Below are 24,642 nucleotides of genomic sequence, written 5' to 3'. Positions count from 1 at the left end.
GCATGAGAGGAGAAATCCTAGCATTAACCTTCCCACTTGAATGCGCTCGTGATGTCGGTTTGTGCATAGGACGAACCGAATCAATTCTAGCCTATCTTGCGACTTTGCATTGCATGCAACTGATGGTTTTTGCAGTAGTCAAAAAAATGCTACCAATTGAAAATGGCTCTAATTCATCAAAAACTGAGATGGGCCATTGTAGAGGAGCCTCACATGACCCCACAAGTTCAAACAGATTGATCATATTTATCTTGGATTGGAAGAAACAGTCCCTCAAAGTTTGATAATTTTTTGGCCTCAAGGCACTGGAGAGATCGCGCTAGTAGGTTATGACTCTCGATGTTATGGTGCTTTGGGATGCATGAGAGGAGTGTTCCTAATGTAAAATTTCTCACCTGAACACGCATGTGACGTCAGTTTGTGCACAGGACGAATCAAATCGATTCTAGCCTATCTTGTAACTTTGCATTGCATGCAACTGACGGTTTTGCAGCAGGCAAAAAAATGCTACCAATTGAAAATAGCTCTGAGTCATCAAAAACTAAGATTGGCCATTATAGAGGAGCCTTACACGATCCCACAGGTTCAAATGGATCAATCATATGTGTCCTGGATTGGAAGAAACAGTCTGTCAAAGTTTGACAAATTTTTGGACTCAAGGCTCTTTAGAGATCACATCAGTAGGATATGACTCTCAACATTTAGGCCCTTTGGGATGCACAAGAGGAGAATGCCTAGCATAAACCTCCCCACCCAGATGTGCTCATGATGTCAGTTTGTGCACGGGACAAACCGAATCAATTCTAGCCTATCTTGTAACTTTGCATTGCATGCAACTAACGCTTTTTGCAGCAGGCAAAAAAATGCTACCAATTAAAAATGGCTTCGATTCGTCAGAAATCGAGATAGGACATTGTAGAGGAGCCTCACATGACCCCATAGGTTCAAACGGATCAATCATATATGTCTTGGATTGGAATAAATAGTCCATCAAAGTTTGATAATTTTTTGGACTCAGGGCATTTGAGAGATCACGACAATAGGGTATGACTCTCAACATTTTGGCACTTTGGGATGTACAAGAGGAGCATGCCTAGCGTAAACCTTCCCACCTAGACATGCTTGTGATGTTGGTTTGTGCATGGGATAAACCGAATCAATTCTAGCCTATCTTGTAACTTTGTGCTGCATGCAACTGATGGTTTTTGCAACAAGCGAAAAAATGCTACCAATTGAAAATGGCTCTGATTCGTCAGAAACTGAGACAAGAAATTGTAGAGGAGTCTCACACAACCCCATAGGTTTAAACAGAATGATCATATATGTCCTGGATTGGAAGAAATAGTTCGTCAAAGTTTGATAATTTTTTGGACTCAGGGCACTTGAGAGATCACGTCGATAGGGTGTGACTCACAATGTTCTAGCACTTTGGGATGCACAAGCGAAGCATGCCTAGCATAAACCTGCTCACCTAGATGCACTTGTGATGTCAGTTTGTGCATAGGACTAACCGAATCAATTCTAGCCTATCTTGCAACTTTGCATTGCATGCAACTGATAGTTTTTTGTAGCAGGCAAAAAAATGCTACCAATTGAACATGGCTCTAAGTCATCAGAAACTGATATAGGTCATTGTAGAGGAGCCTCACGTGACCCCACAAGTTCAAACGAATCAGTCATATGTGTCCTGGACTGGAAGAAACAGTCTGTCAAAGTTTGATAATTTTTTGGACTCAAGGCACTTGAAAGATCACGTCGGTAGGGTATGATTCTCAACGTTCTGGTGCTTTGGGATGCATGAGAGGAGCATTCCTAGCATAAACCCACCCACTCAAACCCACTCATGACATTTTTTTATGCACAGGACGAACCAAATCAATTCTATCCTATCTTGCAACTTTGCATTGCATACAACTAATGGTTTTTGCAACATGCGAAAAAATGCTACCAATTGAAAATAGCTTTGAGTCATCAGAAACTAAGATAGGCCATTGTATAGGAGCCTCACATGACCCCACAGGTTCAAACAGATCAATCATATGTGTCCTGGATTGGAAGAAATAGTTCATCAAAGTTTGACATTTTTTTGGACTCAGGGCACTTGAGAGATTGTGTCGGTAGGGTATGACTCTCGATGTTCTGACACTTTGGGATGCATGAGAGGAGAATTTCTAGTGTAAACATGCCCACCCAAACACACTTGTGATGTCAGTTTGTGCACAGGACAAACTGAACCAATTATAACCTATCTTGCAACTTTGCATTGCATGCAACTGATGGTTTTTGTAGCAAGTGAAAAAATGCTACCAATTGAAAATGGCTTTGAGTCATCAAAAACTAAGATAGGTCATTGTAGAGGAGCCTCACGCAACCCCACAGGTTTAAGTGGATCAATCATATGTGTCCTGGATTGGAAGAAATATTCTATCAAAGTTTGACAATTTTTTGGACTCAGAGCACTTGAGAGATCACGCTGGTAGGGTATGACTCTCGATGTTCTAACACTTTGGGATGCACGAGAATATTATGCCTTGTGTAAACCTGCCCACCCAGACATACTCATGGCGTCAGTTTGTGCACATGATGAACCAAATCAATTCTAGCATATCTTGCAACTTTGACAACAACTGAGCAAATTTTACATCTTTTATCCAAATGAAGCCAAACTTTGACAACTTTGACAACTTTGATGATAATTGAGCAACTTTGACAATAATTGAGCAACATTTACATCTTTGATCTAAATGACCCCAAACACGAGAACCAAAATTTGACCATTGCAAGCATGAGGGTGCTCTTGCACCACACACATATTGTTCTTTATATTCATATTATCAATTTTTGTTGTTTATATTCATATTGTTGATTACATAGGCAAATATTCATTTAAATTTATAAAAGGGCAGCCACCAAATACAATGAATACACAATAATGAACTGGATACAAAGAGTTTTGAAGGGTTAATTCAACATTTTAGAAATTTTATCAAATCATATTCAACGATTGCAATATTTTATATCATAGATTTTTGTTGTTTACATTCATATTGTTGATTACATAGGCAAATGATCAATTAACATTATAAAAGGGCAGCCACAAAATACAATGAATACATAATAATGAACTAAGTACACATTTATTGGATCAAATATCAACATTATATATATCAAAAAAAGGCATGTCTGCCAAGTCAATACAAGTATTTCAAAAATGTGGCATATGCCATGTCCAAATCGATATACAATAACAAAATGTAGAATGTATCTACATGTATTGGTCATTCTATGACCACAACTAACACTATATGATCCTAAACTTGTGGTGGATCATCAAAATTGAGCCTCTTCGATGCAGTACGCGACTCTATAGATGGTTGCAAAACCACAATTCAAAAGTCAAGTTAGAATTCTTTTGTAGAAAATAGTTCACAATTAACAACATAACTATGCATTTAACTATAATTTCTTTGCAATTGAAATGTAGATTACCTCATAGGCTTATCTCGGATCTAATGTCTTTGCTCTCCTCTCCTTGTCAGTCTTAGGATTTTTCTTGAAGACAAACTTAAAAGGATCCACATTATGGCCGAACCGCTAAGGGGGCTGTTGTAGATTAAATGTACAATTAATATAGTGTGCTAACATAAATACATCAAAAACACTTAAAATTTATAATATAGAGAACAATGATGTACCAGTGCCTGGGATGCTTCTCCAATGGACTGAGGATGGCTCACCATCGATGGAGAAACTGTCGCTATTACTTATACAAAAAATGATTAAAGATTAAATACAATTAATATAATGATAAGTATTGTAGGTTAAAAACAATTAATATAATATATCAAACAAAAGTGTATTGGATCCTGAGATGCTTCTCCAGTGCACGGAGGAGGGCTCACCATTGATGAAGCAACTATGGATATTTCCTGTATGAAAAAATTATAAGATTATAATTTATCACAAGTTCACATGGACATGTGCATATAATCATGAAATCAAGAAAATAAAGTATAGATACATACCTTCGCCCTCTCTCAATACACAAGCAAATCAGGTGCATTCAACAAATCCACATAGCTCAATGGTCGTTGTACATGTAAAATAGACAAAAAACACTAATCAATCTACAAATCCCAACTAAGACAATTTCAACATTTTCAAACAATTGTAAACCTAAAAATGTGTGCAATTACCTACTTCCCACATTTTGGCATCTTCAAGGAATTCTTTTGCTGAGGACGAGGCCTAAACATGGAGGGGGTACCTTAAAAAAATAAAATTAACATGAGATATTAGTACAGATAATATACTAAACATAATTTTAAAAATCTAAAATGAAATGACTTGCATATTCCATCAAAACAATACATAAAAAAGGTTGTACAAAATATGGTACCGTATAGCCTTATAGGCCAAAATCAATCGTTGAGATTGTGATGTCATGAATCTGGGACATTTGGTCCCCTGTCAACACCTACAAACAAAAAATTGGACCAAGCATTACAGATAGTTAGTATATCTTGTAATTTTTTTGAATTCAAAGTATACTATTCTATTTTAACATGTTACAAATTTTATACCTCAGGTGTCAAAGTTGCAGTTGTAGTAACTACGGGAGGAGTATGGGATACCATTGTTGCATCCTAAAATGCAGCTGTAGTAACTATGGAAAGAGTATGAGATACCATTACTGCATCCTGAAATGCATATTATTTGTATCAATTTAAATTAATGTATAAATGAAAATTCATTTTTGTAATTACAAATTTAAAGTGACTAAGAAATAAAATGCTATGAATTCAAATCAACACACCTGTGTCTACGACCGATGGCCAAATAATATGTCTACCAATTTGTCTCTCAGTGCCACATCCTCAATCATGCAGGTCTAACATCTACTCCCGCAAATCATTCACGAATGAGATGTGGATCCATCTGCAACAGCCTCAGCATCCGTCATAATGCATATCCCCAAGCCACTGACACACATATGTTGAATGGGCTCTATGTCACCACCTGGAGAAACTAATGGTTCATCATCGAGTACAAGAGAGTGTGCTAACTGTGTCCCATGTTGGATGATGGCACTAGTCAATGTTGTGGTCACTTGAAGAGTCTATAGCTCCATCGACTCTTTCAGCTCTACTGGGATAGCCTAATGCACCTTGGGTTTGGGTGCTAGGTGGCAGCGACTCTCCGAGGCTAATCGCCTACGGGCTCTAGGTCTATTGTGGGCACAGCCACCACCTCTACCATGGAACTCTCTCATGTCAAAATAGTTTGGCCCCACATTAAGGACAAACTCATAGTATACTTTTCTCAAAAAATACAATGGCACCTCATAATTATTACAAGGTGGATCATCAAAGACCATCCACCACCTCTACCAAAAAAATTTCTTCATCTGCACATTGATACAACCAATGTATGGGAAACCTCTTTGCATTAAGAGGTAACAACTTACCATTTTTAGAATCAACAAAAAGGGCACATATTTGTTGTTTACTAATATTTTTGTTTTTCACTCCCTCGCATGATAACCCACTAGCATAGTATTGATGACACATATCCCTAAAGTTTCCCCATTTTTTAATTTGTGTGGAAATGGTTGTGGCACCACTAGCTAATGTTTATTGGCTAGTGGCGAGGGATTTATGATGCTCAAGCTCAGATGTTTTCAATTTATTAATCGGACTATTTATTTTAGACGTGTTATTCCCTAATTGATTAATCAATTGCTCTTATGTTTTGAGTGTACGGTCAAAAGGAGGATCTGGAGGTGTATCTTGTGGGTTTTGTTCAGGGTTTTTAGGAGGCATCTTGTTGTTATTGTTGTGGATTATTAGAATCTGGTTTTTGAAACAAAAAATTAAAAAACCTAATCAAAATAAATGAAATTAAATTCAAAATGTAAAAAAAAATTGAATAAATGAGAAAGAAAGACAAAAATTAAGCAAAACTAACCTTGATCCATAGTGTTTGGTGGAGAAATGTGCTAGCTCGTTCACGGTTTCGTGGGGAAAATAGAGGAAAAAACGCCATGATCATGGGGAAAATAAGACCCAGTCATTTTTTAAAAAATAAAAATTGACAGGTACCACGTACGTGGTTTTTTAGGACTTAAAATCATGTACGCGCTCACTTTCCTAAAAACACTGTGCATGCGCTCACTTTCCTAGAAACACTGATTACGTGGTATCTTTTTTTAGGCTCAGGGACAATGAACCTAAGCACATATGCGGTGATTGAAATTTTTAATATCGTGTATCGTTGCTTATTTTTTCATGTTTTTTTTAGGTGGTGTCCACTTTTTTGACCACCATCTTTGTGCACATACCCTACAGCATTCCCATCAAAAAATGATGGAGATAACTGTTAGGGTTTAGGTAGATCGAGAGCAAATACAAATTAACAATTATATGCAAATACAAACACAAAAGATGAAGAAAAAATTCATAACACGGAGATTTAATGTGGTTCACCCAAGATGGGCTACATCTACCAAACACAGTTGTCCAATATTTTCTTATTATCCAGTAAATCAGTACAATATCATTACCATGCCTTTACATTCCAGCCACTTACAATAAGCGATTTTTAGGGAAACACTCAAAGTCAGTTATTTTCAAGGTTTTCTTACAACGTCAGTTTTTTCAACAAAAAAAATGCCAAAAAAAATTTCCTCAGCGAGGATACATGATGAGTGTATAGTACTTTCCTGATCAGTCACCACATATCAACAATAACGTCAGAATTTTGATGACAAATGTAAGTAAGCTTGGACGAGAATGTTGTACATGCAACGAAAAAAAAAATTATAGGTCAACACTCTCGTCGGGGTCTATGTTAGGCATTTCCATCAGAATTCTGATGAACAGGCAATATTTAAAATTTAAAAAACATACATTCTACCCCCATATAACATGGACACAATAAGTGCCATAAGGGAATATAAAGTATTACAACTATGCAATATGATTTGATAAGCTTTCTCAAATATTGAACTACCCCTATATAACTCCTTACCTCAATGACAATGAAAGTCTTGGATCACTTCAAAATGGCTTCCACTTTTACTGAATTCCTAACGATGGTTGGATCTCAACTACTTCATAAACTTAGATATCTTTGATCTTAGACTTAGGCAACTATTTTTTGTATTTGATGACTGCCCTTTTAAAAAGTTAAATGAATATTTGCCTATGTAATCAACAATATGAATATAAATAACAAAAATCTATTTTCTACAATTTGGGGGTTAAACTCCTTGTCTCAATGACAATGAAAGTCTTGGATCACTTCAAAATGGTTTCCACTTTAACTAAATTCCTAACGATGGTTGGGTCTCTATCTAATAAATTTTGATCCCAGCTACTTCATAGACTTAGCTATCTTTGATCTCAGACTTAGGCAACTATTTGTTGTATTTGGTGACTGCCCTTTTAAAAAGTTAAATGAATATTTGCCTATGTAATCAGCAATATGAATAACAAATATCTATTTTCTACAATTCATGGGTTAAACTCCTTACCTCAATGACAATGAAAGTCTTGGATCACTTCAAAATGGCTTCCACTTTTACTAAATTCCTAACGATGGTTTGACCTTTGTCTAATAAATTTTGATCCCAGCTACTTCATAGACTTAGCTATCTTTAATCTCAGACTTAGGCAACTATTTGATCCCAGCTACTTCATAGATTGAAGAAAAAACCATGTCAGCAACAAAATTTCCAAACAATAAACAAGGAAATCTCACATGTATGTTGTAGGACTAGTTTGATCAGAGAGGACTCACAAAGACAGGTACAGTGATTTCAGTCCTCAGAGCATAATTGGTAATGTACTCAGGAAAAGATAGAAGACATAGTTATGATAGTCCAAAGGAGTGCATCTACAGCCAACATAAGAGCAGCTAATGGACAAGACAATCCTCTCAATAATATCAAGAATTTTTACTGCCTTCCTGAGCATAATGCAGTCATAAAAGCATTAGCAAAGCTAGAAATTTGATATACAGCCTTTCTACCAAAACACATCATCAATAAGGGCACATGATTCGCATACAGTCATATAAAACATACATTAAGATTGCATTCATAAATAGTATATCTCATAGTGCAAGTAAGCTATAAACACAGAGGTCATATGACAAAAGGGACCATGTACAAGATCAAAAAGCAATGATATAATAGTAGAAGGCATAGTCATAGGTTTCCTCAAATAAAAGTATGCAACAATGGTATTATAAAGATTGGCCTCTAATAGTTTTCATCATAAAATTTGAGGTATCCATGAACAAAAGATTCAAGAAGCAACCTCAAGAGTATAGGAGAGATCTGAGCAAAAAAACATGAAGGAATATTGTGAAAACCCTACCGAGGGTTTCATTTACATTGGTTGGTTCTCAACATTCCTGAGAGTCAAAATTCATGAAACTCAAGGGGATTTTGGGCCAACTAGTGTATTATAGCATGGAAGGATTGATGGAGGTTTTTGTGATGGTTGAAGAAGGAAAAATGCATTGAATTGCTTGGCATTAGGAGGAATGGCAAGCAATTGAAGATAGGTGATGAAGTTGGATGATTTCCAAAACATCACACATGAAAATTTTTTATGAAATTGGTAGTTTTGACACTAACCATGAGTGTCTCAAGTGGAGATAAGTTTTTTGTGAGTAGTTTGAAGAGGGGTTGCTTTGTTAAATAGGCCTAATTGTGGCTCTTACCTAATTAGGACAGGTGTTGGTCAAGCTAACCAGTCCAAAATAACCCTATCTAATTTTGACATATGTTGTAGAAGGCTCAAAAGGGTATCCTAATCTGTCATTTTTTTGCTTGGTGTTTTGGGAGAATTGTGAGTTATTGCCCAAAAACTGAAAAACCTAGGGCTAGTAGGATTGTGAAGCATTTATGAAGAACAAGGATATTAGGAAGTTTAAGAATCACTTCCAATGCTTGAATCATGTCTCATAGGATGTAATAAGGCATTGTGTATGGGTGGTTTGGGTCTGTGCCATATTGTTGGTGTATTGCCTTTGTAAGGGTATGTATAACCTGTTGGGAATTAGAGCTATAGGAAGGAAGGTCACATTGAAAGCATGTGTTATCAACCAATGACTTGTTGATTCATTTGATAAGTGTAAATTGAGTGAGTAAGTCCCTTGGAGAGTGTGTACATGTGTGTTGGGATTGGGTATTCTACCAAGTTTCCCTGTGACTCTGCATCAAAACTCCTTGCCTCAATCACAATGAAAGTCATGGACCACTTCAAAATGGCTTTCACTTTTACTAAATTCCTCACAATAGTTGGATCTTAGACTGATAAATCTTTGTCTTAGCTACTTAATAGACTTAGCTAATCTTTGATCTCAGACTTAGACAACTATTTGGTGTATTTGGTGATTGCCCTTTTAAAAAGTTAAATGAATATTTGCCTATGTAATCAGCAATATGAATATAAACAATAAAATCTTAATCAAGGACCTTACCTATGATGGTCTCCACTAAGTAACTTCTTGTTTTGTTTTTCGTGTTGGCTCTATTGGACCTTGCAATTAAGATTCAATACATATTATTCAATAAGATTAACAGTGGAGCATAATGAAATATTAAAAAGTATGTTACCTTATTGAGCTTCTCTTTGTTTCAAGAATAGTTTAATACTCTACTTAACAGGACCAGCCACGTGAAGGTGGAAGCTCATTTGGCCCCTCCCTTCCCCCCCTAACATCACTCTAAATTCTACGTTAACATATAACATTATTTCTTCCATTAATAAAATATAACATTCATTCATTATCACATAGCATTCATTAACACATAACATTAATTAACACATAACATTCAAAAACATTCATAAACACATATCATTCATTAACATTCATTAACACATAAAATTCATTCATTAACAAATAATACGATTACAATCATTTGCTTTTTTGTTTTTTTTTTAAAGCTAAGTGGAGCATCATTTTCTTCATCATTTTTCCCCTCTTCGGTTGTTGTGCCCTCTGCTCGTGATCTTAATGTATGCCTAGTCTTGTACTCATAACAAGGACGCCTATGCAAAGGGGGGTCCACTGCAATAACAAATAAATGGGTTAAATTCATAACATTTTTTATTATTGTTACAAGTATTTCATTAATTAAAAGAACATTACTGGGGTGCTCTTTACCTGATGGAACCACATCATCTTCTTGATCCTTTTGTCTAGTCTCATCCTCAACATGTTGAACACCCTCTAAATCCTCTGGAGTTGAAACATGAAAGGTTACATTAATCAATACACTGATTGCAATTAAATTTGCTTAAAGGAATAACATTGGTCCTCTTTACCTGATGGGGGCACATCACATTCCTGATGTTGTCTGCCCTGATCATGCTCAACTTGTTCACCATGCTCTACATGCTCTAAAATAAAAACAAAAAAGGTTACATTAATTACAACACCAATTTTCAATTGAAGACGTTTAATTGTAGTTATAATTACATTAAAAAAATTGTATAGCACATGAATACCTCCAGTACTAGGATGCACACCACAACCTTCATCATGTGCAGGTTCTATTCCACCCTTAGCAAGTTGCATTCCAATGTCATGTGCATTGTTATCATTGTTTGCTTATTTAAAACAAATATAGTCACTTTATGTTGGAAATTAACATTGAATAGATTATTGCTCAAGTATTCAATTTTAAATCATTTTCATTTAGTTTATTTACCTATGTGATAGATGCATCGGAATATTGTGTTTGCCCACTCAATTCTCTTAGGCATTCAACCATGGCTCCATAGCCTTGCTGGAAGGCAATTTTCATGTCATCTTCTGTGGGTGCACTATTGAATCTAGAGCCTTGCATTTTTGCTTAATATCATGAATTTTTCTTCTATTGTTTGATGAAAAAAATTATTTTCAATTTATTATTTCGATGCGATATTTCATTTATTGATACTTACAATTCGTGTGGCAACTTTCATATAACCACCAGAGCCAAGTTTGTGTTGCCCATGCTTTTCTAGTCTTGTATTAGTTGCCTTCGATGTGTCAGGCAGCCTATGAAAATTTTGAAATATGTTAAATTATGTAAATATAAAGAGTAATTAGTGCATAATTACATTGTTAATAGTATCACATACCTTCCTTCACCCGATGGTGTATGCCTTTTCTCTTTTCATCTTTCTCCTTTCCATCTGAAACCGGGTCCTTCCACTCCCTCTCTGGAATCATGGGGGGATGCTCGTGCTTTTTTTTCTTATCTAAATGTGTCCTATATTGGTCCCTCACATACTTTAGATATGTGTTAGCTTTCTAAAGGACCTTGGTTTTGTTGAATGTGTCATTTCTGAACAACACGTCCAAACGGTTTATGAGTTCATCTTTTAATTATTGATATTGGGCATTCCATCGTGTACGTATGGTAGGTCCAAAAATCTTGAATGTAATATCATTTATATTTTTATAAAAAACATCATTGTCTACAAAAAAATCATGGGATCATTAGTCCAAAATGAGTGATCAATAAGTAAATTACAATTGGACTATATATAATAATAATTTTAAAGTACCTGGAAAGTTCTCTATCTTTATGGGAACAAAATAATCGGTCACCACAAATGTGACCAGAAACATTCCCATACTAGTAATACGAGAAGATTCGGGAAATGCTACTAAAATATCACCACTAGTTCATGCCTCTGCATCCCCAAGTACATGTCATGTTGCATAGGTCGGTGCAATACTTGATGCATGTATGTTGCATGTTGTCGACATTACAGTTAGTAATGTAGGTGCGGATGATGGGGTCAAATGAGGTGGTGTATGCACAGGAACATGGATAGGACCTGAAGAATAATACATTAAATATACAATACATTAAATATATGAGCAATAACACATTAACGGAAGGATAGGAACATGTAAAAATATGAGTTAGTGTATGCACAGAATATGGCCATCACCTGAACTACTTGGAGTACCCTAATCATGGCCACCAGCTTCATGAGGACGCAAAAATTCCTGTAAAAAATAACACATACATATTTTAGTTCATGACATAAAAGAGTATAAAATATAAACCATGAATGAACTTATGTTATAATTAAAGATTTCATGATTTTTTACTTGCAAGTTTTGTGCTCTCTCTATCAATTGTTTCACCCTCTTTATCTCATCAATTTGAGGGACTATGAATAACAATTTAAGAATTTCTTTATTAATTTATTTTGCATCTTTCTTATTATTTCAGTAGGTTTTGTGGAATATGTGATGTCATCATCACATAATAGTGAGTCCACCTTTGTATCAATGTTCTCAGCTATTGGAGGTACCTTTCCCCGAACATCCATTTGTGACAAGAATATTAGTAACATTATCAAAATTAATCCAAAACCCAAAAGAAAAGAATATAATAATATAATATTTTGCTTGTATCTAATTTGTACAATTACAATGAGGTTTACCTGCTGGATAGAAGTGCCCGGAGCTACATCTTGTTCTGTGCTATGTGTCAGATCAATGTCGCACTATGACAAAAAATTAAATATAAAAAAACATTAGCAAAATGAAACCAATAGACTTACCAAAAAAACTTAATAATAAAATGGTATATTGGAGTCATTAATTGGAGGTTGGTTTAAATGGTATATAGTATATACCGCCCCCATGATAGTAACTTTGTTTGTATCTATGTGATTCAAATTGTAATTGATTAGCAGCTCTTCCCCTGCACTTATTGATTTTATCGCATATACGAATACACGGTTTCCATCGTGCACCTCGAATATGCAATTTGGTTGCCTATTAGTTGACCCGGGTCGTGTACTGTTTATAAAACCTGCAATATTCCCTGTTGCTTTTGGCCTTTCATCAATGTACATAGCCACTCTTTTACTTTGATCATTATCTTTTAGTTGTATATAATTTGTTGACAATGCATACCTACGCATACTTTGTGTATATCGAACCAGCTGCATCCAATTTTTGTAATTGTAACAAGGTCTGACATACTCCATCAATTCAACAACTTTGTTGTAACAGATCTTTATGTCGTCCATGGAAAATAGACTCAAACCATCATGTAATGACGATGGTGTTATGCGATATATCCTCTTGTTAACACAACAATCAGTGTTTATTGGAGGAAGTTCCTTGGGTGCCCATTGTTTATGTAGATGTGTTTACCTTAAGGGCACCTCAATGTTGCATATGCTCTCATCATTATAAGAACATGACCCCCCTTGAGCAAGAAAATCTTTCATGCGTTTATGGGATTTTCTTCTAATATTTTGACCTTTAGTTGATCTCCCTCTTTTAGACCTACTACATGCCTTGTTTTCCTCTTCTCTTCTTGAATTTCCCTCACTCGAGGAAGACACATCTGACAAATACCTATTTGGTGGTACTTGCACTCCATCAAATGAGAGAGATAGTTGGTAGAGGGTCAATTTTTATTGTGAGAAGAAATAAATTTTAGGATTACATGGAGAGAGATGACAAGAAGTTCTAATAGATGGTTCACCATATCTTGTTGAGTTTTTGTAAATGCTGCAAATAGATTTGAGGGTGGGTTGTGAAAGTTCCATTGCATGGATTGATAAGAATGGCTCGTGCTTTTCCCCCAAATTCATCATTGAGGGTAATGTTGATGAAGAAGTCAGCCCTAAAGTTGATATTGAGATTTAAATTTGAATAAGCCCAAGTGGGGCCTCAAGTGTTGATAAATTGTATTAGAGTTGTTCCTAATGTGGAGGTTTCAAAAACTGAGCAAAATTGTTTTCCTGGTAATTTTGGAGTTTCAAAAACTCAGAAAAATAGTCTTCCTCGTCACTTAAAGCATATAGGAGGGTCGAGAAAGTGGAATGAGCTATACCATGTGGACGTCAAGGTGGTTTAGGTGAGAAAAAAAATCAAAGTTTTGACAAAATATAGTTGCTAAAACCTGGCTTATTATTAAACCACTCCAAAATGGGTGTAAAGAGAAAGCAAGCAAATAATAAATGGTTTCTATAGGGTGTATTGACTTATACATGTTGATCCATGAGAAGAATTGTCGCCTTGCCTTTATGTAGACTATGCAGGATCCTTGTCAAAGGGGTTTTGGTTCCTGCATATGTAATTCATTTATCTGATGTTAGCTTACATCTTGTATGAAGGTCAATCATAATCAGATTTACATGTCACATGATATGTATGATAAAAATTACATAGAAGACAACATGAATAGATTTATTTCTTTTTACAATATGAAGTCATCATAGTTTATACAAATACTAGAATGAATGGTACAGAGGATTCTTCAGGGCTGTAAAAAATCAATCATTTCATCACACTACACAATACACAATTAGGGGAAGGTAAAAGTAACTTATTTACTGATTAGAATCAGGTACATACAACTAAATGCATGTTTGCCTTAAGCATTTTATCAAACGGTTCACTTCTTTTCATAGACAAGGCAGCGAACTGTTTGAAAAATGTCTCAAAGAAATGTGTTCTTGTGGTGATGGAATGGCATGACAATCCATAGTAATTTGACTGTCATGGCATTCTATCACCATCATTGCATTCCATCACCATGAGACCACATTTCTTTAAGGCATTTTTTCTGACAGTTCACTGCCTTGTCTATGTTACCATATTTTTCATACATTACTTATATTGGTCAAATAGTGGAAAACATATATTCAACATAGCTTGGCAATGTTCATTCGGATCACAAATTCTCTAATTACATATAGAAATGTTTAATATCCCATAGTCAATTTTGATTTTTACATATAATTACATAGAAATGTATAATATCCCATATCTTGGCAATGTTTACTTATAACTTCATATGAAAGTGTTTAATATCCCATTGGTCAATTTTAATTTAGTCATGGGTACAGCATTCTCATCGGGGCCTATGTTAGGCATTATATGGGATATTATAATTAAATCCCATATAATATCTCATTTAATTATAATTACCATGCAAAGAAAAATTCATGTCTATGTAATTGAAATATCCCATTTACATATAATTATAATATCCCATAGGTCAATTTCAATTTAAAATTACTCTACAAAGCAAAAGACTTTGAAAAACTTCATTCCCGCAAGGTAAAGCAAAAGACCATTGGCACGTGCAGGAGAGGAGATTCGATATAATATCACATACCTTGGCAATGTTTACTTATAATTTCTTATAGAAATGTTTAATATCCCATGGGTCAATTTTATTTTTTACATATAATTATAATATCCCATTTACTTATAATTACTATGCAAAGCAAAAGACATGTGTCTATGAAATTGAAATATCCCATATATTATAATTACATGTACACACACACACACACACACACACACACACACACACACACACACATATATATATATATGTATGTATGTATGTATATATGTATATATGTATATATATGTATGTATATATATATACATATATATATATACATATGTATACATATGTATATGTATATATATATATACATATGTATACATATGTATATGTATATATACATATATATATATATACATATGTATATGTATATATATATACATATACATATGTATATGTATATGTATATATATATACATATACATATGTATATGTATATGTATATATGTATATATATATATATGTATATATATATATATGTATATATACATATACATATGTATACATGTATATGTATATGTATATATGTATATATATATGTACATATATATATATACATATATACATATACATATACATGTATACATATGTATATGTATATATACATATATATATATGTATACATATATACATATACATATACATATGTATATGTATATATATATACATATCCATATGTATACATATGTATATATATACATATACATATACATATATATATGTATATATATATGTATATATATGTATATGTATATATATATGTATATACATGTATATACATGTATATGTATATGTATACACACACACATATATATACATATGTGTGTGTGTGTGTATGTATATGTATATAGATATAAATATGTATATATATATATACATATATACATGTATATATGTATACATGTATATATATATATATATATATATATATATATATATATATATATATATATATATATATATATATATATATATATTTACATGTATATATATATATGTATATATGTAAATATATATATATATATACATATATACATGTATATATGTATACATATATACATGTATATATGTATACATATATACATGTATATATGTATACATATATACATGTATATATGTATACATATGTATATATATATATATATATATATATATATATATATATATATATATGTATATATATATATATACACATGTATATATATACATATATATATATATATGTATATATATATATAATATATGGGATATTTCAATTTCATAGACATATGTAAATGGGATATTATAATTATAAGTAAATAGGATATTATAATTATAAGTAAATGGGATATTATATGGGATATTATGATTATATCTAAATGGGATATTCAAAACACAAGAAGATCTTTTGCTTTGTATAGTAATTATAAGTAAATGGTATATTATAATTTTATGTAAATGGGATATTTCAATTTCAAATTTTACATATAATTATGATATCCCATATAATATCCCATTTACTTATAATTACTATGCAAAGCAAAAGAGATATGTCTATGAAATTGAAATATCCCATATAATTACATATAGAAATGTATAAGTGAAAGTCATTTTGAAGTGATGCAAGAATTTCATTGTGATTGAGGCAAGGAGTTTGTAGGGTTAATTCAATATTTTAGAAACCTTTTCAAGTTATATTCCATAATTTCAATATACTAAAATTGATTGATATTCTTCAATTAGTTATTAACAAGTTCTTATTTATTTTCCTCATTAGATGATTAATTTCATTTTTCATAGTTCTTAATATAAATAGCACCTTTTTGAAAGAATGCAACTCTTCATTATTTATGCCCTTTGAAAGGGACATAAACTTTCATAATCAGGTTCGCACACTTATTTAAATCAAATGTGCACTTCTCATTTCCAAATTATGCCCCCCTCAAATGAAGTTTTGTGTTTTAAAGTAACCGAGATCAAAAGTTAACAGACAAATGGTAAAATTGAAAGCCATTTTGAAGTGATGCAAGAACTTCATTGTGATTGAGACAATCATACACTATGCAAGGACATACATACCCTTGGACTTCTAAGACAGTCATACCCTTAGACTTCTAGGACAGTCATACCCTTAGACTTCTAGGACACTATTTCATTGCCATTTTGAAGTGATACAACTTCTAGGACAATCATACACTATGCAAGGACAGTCATACCCTTAGACTTCTTCACTCTTATAAATGCCTTAGGGACTTTTAGGACACTATTTCATTGCCATTTTGAAGTCATGCAACTTCTAGGATAGTCATACACTATGCAAGGATAGTCATACCCTTAGACTTCTTCACTCTTATAAATGCCTTAGGGACTTCTAGGAATTTGATAGTAGCTACCCAAAGTTCTCCACCAACACTAATCATCCAACCAATCAAGAATGAATCTTGCAAATATAAGTTCCTTATACCCTGTCAACAAGGGTAGCCACTGTCATTTGTAGGACAGTCAAAGGTCTTTGATTTTGGGGTTGTTTAGTTGCCTTACCCAACCTTGTAACTCTCCAATAACCTTTATTCACTCTCCTTCCTTCCCCTAATTCTCTTACTCAATGAATCCTTTGCATAAGCTTCACCATTAACCACTCCTTGTTGCTATATTTTGACTGAGACACATTTTCAATCATAAACCATTGTTTGAGCATGTTCCAACATTTATTTGAGACCCTACAAAAAATATTATAATCAAGAACACAATGTGATACAAATATTTCCTCGTTGGTATGATCAATCAATCAGGAACTAATTCAAAATACATTTTGTTTGGCCACCGATTACCCTAATGAGGGTTTTGACTGTGATTCACAAGAATGAATCGATCTTCTTTTATACACAACCAAAATAGATTGTAACTACCTTCAACTTGATTTGAAACCAATTTTACATCATTTTCTTCCAAAATGCAACTTTTGCATGACAACATTTTTTGTCAACTTTGACAATTTTGCACAAAATCCCACCTAGACCAAACCTAGACCTCAAATGACTCAAAATGGATCCAAATAGGTCCAATTACATCATAAATAGACTTTTACATCCTAATTTCCCTTTACAAGACTCATTTACTTATACCACAAACCATCTTGAATGTTCAAGGATTGGAAAACATTCATTGTCAAGAGAGTGTATGAGGGTCTTGTTTTCATTCCCATATGTGTTTTCGAGTTTCATAATGACTATCCTAAATGTGGATGTTTGTTGAGACAATGGAATGTAGTTTGGCAACTGGGTGTTGTGAGAACTTGAGGGGTGTGTGAAGGTATCAGGTCTTGTGTTCAATCATGGAAGTGAGGTACATGGTGTTATCAAGCCTTGGGGTGGTTGTAGATGTGTGAGTTTGTGAATCCTATTAAGGAAAGGTGTTGATGAATTAGGAGAGTGAGAGCACCTAGTTGATGGAACACACATACTAGATAGGTGAGTTGGGATGAGTTGTCCCTAATTGGTGAGTTTGTGTGCGGATGCTCTGCATCAAATTTGAAGTCTTTTGCTTTGCATAGTAATTTGAAGTATTTTACTATGAAATTGAAATTGACCTATGGATCTCATTTTGATAAGCTCTATTTTATTTACTCTCTATTTCAATCATTATCTAAGTCTATGAAGTATATGAGATCAAAATTTATCAAATAGAGATCCAACAATCAAAATGGCTTCCACTTTTACTAAATCCCTCACAATAAATGGATGTCATTCTAATAAATTTTGATCTTAGCAACTTCATATACTTAGCTAATGTTTTGATCTTCTGCTTTGCTTTGCGGGAATGAAGTATTTTGAAGTCCTCTCCTTTCCTATGTATTTTGAAGTATTTTACTCTGAAATTAAAATTGGCCTATAAGATATTATATATTTCTATCTCTCGCTCAATGAATGTTGGTTGGGTTCTTCATTCACCACCATCTCTCACCCTCTGAATCTCCTCTCCTGTGCGCACGAATGAAGTCTTTTGGCTTGGTAATTTGAAGTATTTTACTCTAAAATTGAAATTGGCATACAAGATATTATACATTTCTATATGTTCCTAACAATGAATGGATCTCATTTTGATAAATTTTGATGTTAACTAATCTTTGATCTCAGAGTTAGACAACTATTTGGTGTATTTGGTGACTGCCCTTTTAAAAAGTTAAATGAATATTTTCCTATGTAATTAGAAAAATGAATATAAACAACAAAAATCTATTTCCTACAATTCATGGGTTAAACTCCTTGACTCAATCACAATGAAAGTCATGGATCACTTCAAAATGGCTTCCACTTTTAGTATTTTCCTAACAATAGTTGGATCTCTGTCTGATCCAAGACTTTCATTGTGATTGAAAACATTAATAAAAGAAGAAGAGAAATATTTCTGAAATTCATCTAACTATACAACTATTCTATTCTTGGTTCATTTTTGGGTATATGAGAAGAATCCATGGATTTGACATAGGTCTATAATAATGTTCTTGCTCAAACATATGGCTAGAGCCCATGAGGCTCCATGACGTTATTACAATAGGGTGGAGAGAAAGTCTTTGTTAGATTTTTAAATGATGGTCATATGTTTGTCTTGAAATTGTAAAATGAAAAAAATACTTTATGCATTTTCATTGAGAAATTATCTAGTAATAGAATTTATTTTGCTATTCTAGTAATACTTTGTGATTAGATATTTTTTATGCTATCTAGTAATACTTTATGATTAGATATTCTTCTATCAGCTATCTTATTAAATATGTGGTTTTAGCTATCTTAATAGATTCCTTAGGTTTTCTTCTCATTTGTCATATTTAGATATTTTGGCCTTAAACATGCATCACTAGGGTTTTAGGTTTAGATTATCTGATCGGATAGGGTAATTTTTAGCAAAAGGGAAACAAATAAATCTGATTATGTTTGAAATGCACATAAGATGAATCTAAGTGATTGATCTGAACTAGCCCTCGCACAATGAATTCTAGTTGGGTTCTTCATTCACCACCATCTCTCACCCTATGAATCTCCTCTCCTGCACACGTGAATGAAGTCTTCTAGCAATAAGGATAAAGGTATAAGGTGGGATAGTCAACTGTAATATCTATGAAGGAGCAATCATGAAGCAAAAGTTAAAACAATATAAGTACATAAAGATAGCTTGGAGCAAACAAAACATAGGTACCTTTCAAAGTAAGAGTAACCTTTTGTCTAATTGATTTCAAAATAGAACATAGTCTTAACTAGAACTTGCCTTACCCAACCTTGTAACTCTCCAGTAACCTTTATTCACTCTCCTTCCTTCCCCTCAAATTACTCACAAGTATATATGGATATTTTTTTATTGAACAAAAATAAATCACATTACAAAAATTGGAATCAAAATAGAGGATAAAATCCTCAATAGGCTGCAACACATTTCAACCTATTTCCTCTAGTATTTGGAGCCTTATGCCTTATTGCACCTTCAAATATACTTCTATTTTCTAGTTTCCCTCCTTTTATCATGACTTACCACTTCCACTGCCAAAAAATGCTCAAAAAATGGTCATAATAACCCCTTTTGTGACTTTAAGGAAAAAAAAAAAAAAAAATTGTAACTCCTGCACAAAAATAGCCTAACTTTTAGGGACCATAAATTTTGATTTGGGCACCTAATTGAGCCTTTTTTTAACTAAATATATTGGAGTACTCTACTTGCATCATTCACTTCAAGGCCTCACAACATCATTTGAAGCATGAAACCCCAATTTTAAAGAAATTTTTGAGAAATTTTAAAGCTCAAGTCTTTATTATCTTATCACCTAGACCTAGTCTTGTCTTGAAAATCACCCAAAATGTACAAAATTCAATTTTGGAGCTTTCAGAGAAATTCCAAGGTCTTGCATACCCATACACAAACTTAATAGAAAAAGAGGTCATGCTAATTTTAATCCTTTTTGAAAATTTGGAAGTTCCACTTGAATTTATAAAAGTGGCTCATATCTCCACCTTGGTTGGAGTGAAGAAAGGTCATGACTTGACTTTAAGTAAATAATAGAAAATTTAATAGCCTTTGAAATTGGTGTAAATGTAATTATTTAGTCATATATAACAATATTTCTCTAACTGTATATAGTGGTAGGGTTTCAATTTCACTTTACCATAGCTTCCAAGCATGTGGGTTGGAACAATTAAGACAATAAGAAAGCCATAAAGGATAATACATAATACAAAATAAATAATAGTACGGTCTATAGAGAGAAAGAACACTTAATCTATAAATGGGTATTCTATGAGGCAATTATTATCATGATCATTCACGAACATGCAGGAAACCATGATAGTTGTTACATAGCTAAGTTTCAAAATGTGTCTAATAGATTCCAAGGTAGGCATAATCTATTTCGGGCTTATAGTTATGTATAAAAAAAGGAAAGGCCAGTTGATAACTATCCAATGCAAACCCTATATGATAATAAGAGACAAGAGCTTTGTAAGAGTGAGAACAAAGAGATATGACAGTCAAAGTAAGGAAAATCATATGATATTACATGAAGGGGTATCAAAGCCTTTTACCTAATTTTCAAGTCATATACAATGAAAGATAACATATACATACTTTGAAAGGGAAAATAATAGTGAAAGTCAAGGAATTTTGATTAGTGATAGCCTTAAGATTTAAAGGCCATGGAAATCATCAAGGATGGTAGCCATGACAAGTAAGAGTTTTTGACAATCCTATGAAGTCAAGATAACCAAACAAATATGAAAAATATGTAATCTTCTATAGGACAATATGATAGACCTGCCATGAAAGTACCTATGGAAATGACAATGTAGAGAAAATGATGACATAGAAGGGAAGTTATTTCTTACTCTCTAGCTTTGCAAAGACCAACCAAGATCTTCACTAGATCTGAACAATGTTTATGGTTTCTTGTAGAAAATTACATGCAAGTTATTTTGGATGATACCAAAAGAGAATTAAAACATATTTGTGATAATAGGAAAAGAAGAAGACAACTTAGCAAAGAAGAGCACAAACCTATGAATGATGAGAGAAAATTCAGGTGGAAAAGATACTTGATTCTAATTATTTTCTAGACATAGAAGCAGGAGGTTGGATAGGTTGGTTTGAGCTACCCTCCAAAATAAGCAAAAGGGTGACTAGTGAAGACCATGCATTTGAAGATAATTTAGACGTTGAAGAATTGAAGGAGGAAGATGATATAGAGTTTTTTCTTGAAAAACTATTTTATTGAATTATCTGATGGACCAATCAATTAGTGGAGTTGTACTAATGCTTCAATTTCATGAGGGAGCCTTGAAAGAAGCATATAATTTTCAATGAAATCAAGTAAAAAATGATCATTGGAGATTACAAGGTAGGTTAGGAGGGTTAAAGGTAAAATATGAGATGATTTACATGGGAAAATGATGGAAGACATTGAAAACTATAAAATATTACACATATATTTATGTTGAAGTCTTAGCGAAAATATTTAAAGAATCATACAAACCAAGTAATAATAGTAGTAAGAAAGCATGAGATAAAGTTAAGAAGACAAAGAGAAAGCTTCTAAAAGGTATGAAGAGGAGATCACCATTAATATTTGTAGGTCATAGTGTCATCGGAGTAATTAACAGAGAAACTCAATTTGGATGAAAAACCCAATTAGATCTAAAAGTGAAAATAAACCCCCAAAATTTTGTAATCAGATCTAAAAATGCAAATAAAATACCACGTTATGATTATCTCCAGTGTCTCCTATAACCTTGGGTAGGGATTTGAGAATGCATCCAGCCAAATTGTCTCTTCTAACCTTGGCGCGTGTGAATGAAGTCTTCTGATTGGGTTCTTCATTCACCACATATGCTCACCCTGTAATATTTCCTCCTCCTGCATGCGTGAATGAAGTATTCATTCACCACCATCTCTATCCCTGTGAATCTCCCCTCATGCACGTGCCAATGGTCTTCTGATTTGCCTTGTAGGAATGAAGTTTTTCAAAGTCTTTTGCTTTGCAGAGTATTTTGAAATTAAAATTGACCTATGAGATGTTATAATTATATGTAAATGGGATATTTCAATTACATAGACATGTCTTTTGCTTTGCTTGGTAATTATAATTAAACGGGATATTATAATTATATGTAAAAATTAAAATTGACCTATGGGATATTAAACATTTTTATATGAAATTATAAGTATACATTGCCAAGGTATGGGATATTATACATTTATATATGTAATTATTTTTAAAAATCAAAATTGACCTATGGGATATTAAACATTTCTATATTAAAAATTATTTATGATATTTTTCAAAGGTCTATTGCTCACAACCTATTAGTACATTGATGCAATATTTTGTACCATGTTCTACCACTATATTGTTTTGAGGCTTTTAGTTTGAAAAATGAGTAAGGCTAAACATGAAGACAAATATATTCAAATTTTATAGGGGGAGATCAAGAAGGAAAATTAAGTTTGACATTATGCTCACTATGACTAGTTCGTAGTTTGTTCCAGGGTGTTCCAAATAAATGCATTAGAGTATTGCACTATGCACTAGCTAGACAAAGTGTGTGGATTTTTATTGGACCAAGTATAGTGTGGGTTGGGTGACATGTAGTTCACGTGCCCACTCTTGGAGTAACGTGTGGGTTTTAGGACCTAGTTGACTAGACATTGTGATTGATAAACTAACTTGTAGATATTATGAATATTATCAATTTCTCTCTCTCTCTCTCTCTCTCTCTCTCTCTCTCTCTCTCTCTCTCTCTCTCTCTCTCTCTCTCTCTCTCTCTCAGATGTCTCCATCCCATTTTGTCCATTCTCTCCATGTCCTCCCTTTCTCTTCCTCTCTCACATCTCTCTCTATTTTCCTATTACTCTCTTTCTCTATCAAGTCTCTCTCTCCTTCCCTCTCTCCCTCTCTCTTTTCCTCTCTCTCTCTCTAGCTTACATTCATCCATTCACCTTAGATGAGTTCATTTTAGATACATTTAGTTAATTATATGCATTAGGGATCTGCTTCAATTAGGATTCATTCAATTCTTTTGAAAATAATAGAGAAATAATGGGAGAGAGAGAGAAGAGAGAGAAATAGAGGGTGAGAGGAGATATACTTGAGAGAAATAAAAATGGAAGGGAAGGGAGAGAGGGAGAGAGGGGGAGAATGGAGAGAGAGAAACCTAAGAGAGTGGGAGAGAGGGGGAGGAAAATAATGGGAGGGAGAGAGGGAGAGGGAATAGAGATAATTGGGGAGGGAGAGAGGAAAAGAGGGAAAGATAGGGATGGAATGGGAGAGAGATAGAGAAACACCTGAGAGAGTGAGAGAGAGATATAGAGGGAAATAGATAAAGACATGAGAGAGAGAGAGGGTGAGAGGAGATATACTTGAGAGAGAAAGAGAAAGGGGGAGAGAGAGAGAGAGAGAGAGAGAGAGAATGGGGGAGAGAGAGAGAGAGAAAGAGAATGGGAGA

This window comes from Cryptomeria japonica, chromosome 10 (assembly GCF_030272615.1).
Source record: "Cryptomeria japonica chromosome 10, Sugi_1.0, whole genome shotgun sequence".
NCBI classification, from domain to species: Eukaryota; Viridiplantae; Streptophyta; class Pinopsida; order Cupressales; family Cupressaceae; genus Cryptomeria; species Cryptomeria japonica.
Note: the sequence above shows the minus strand (reverse complement) of the source record.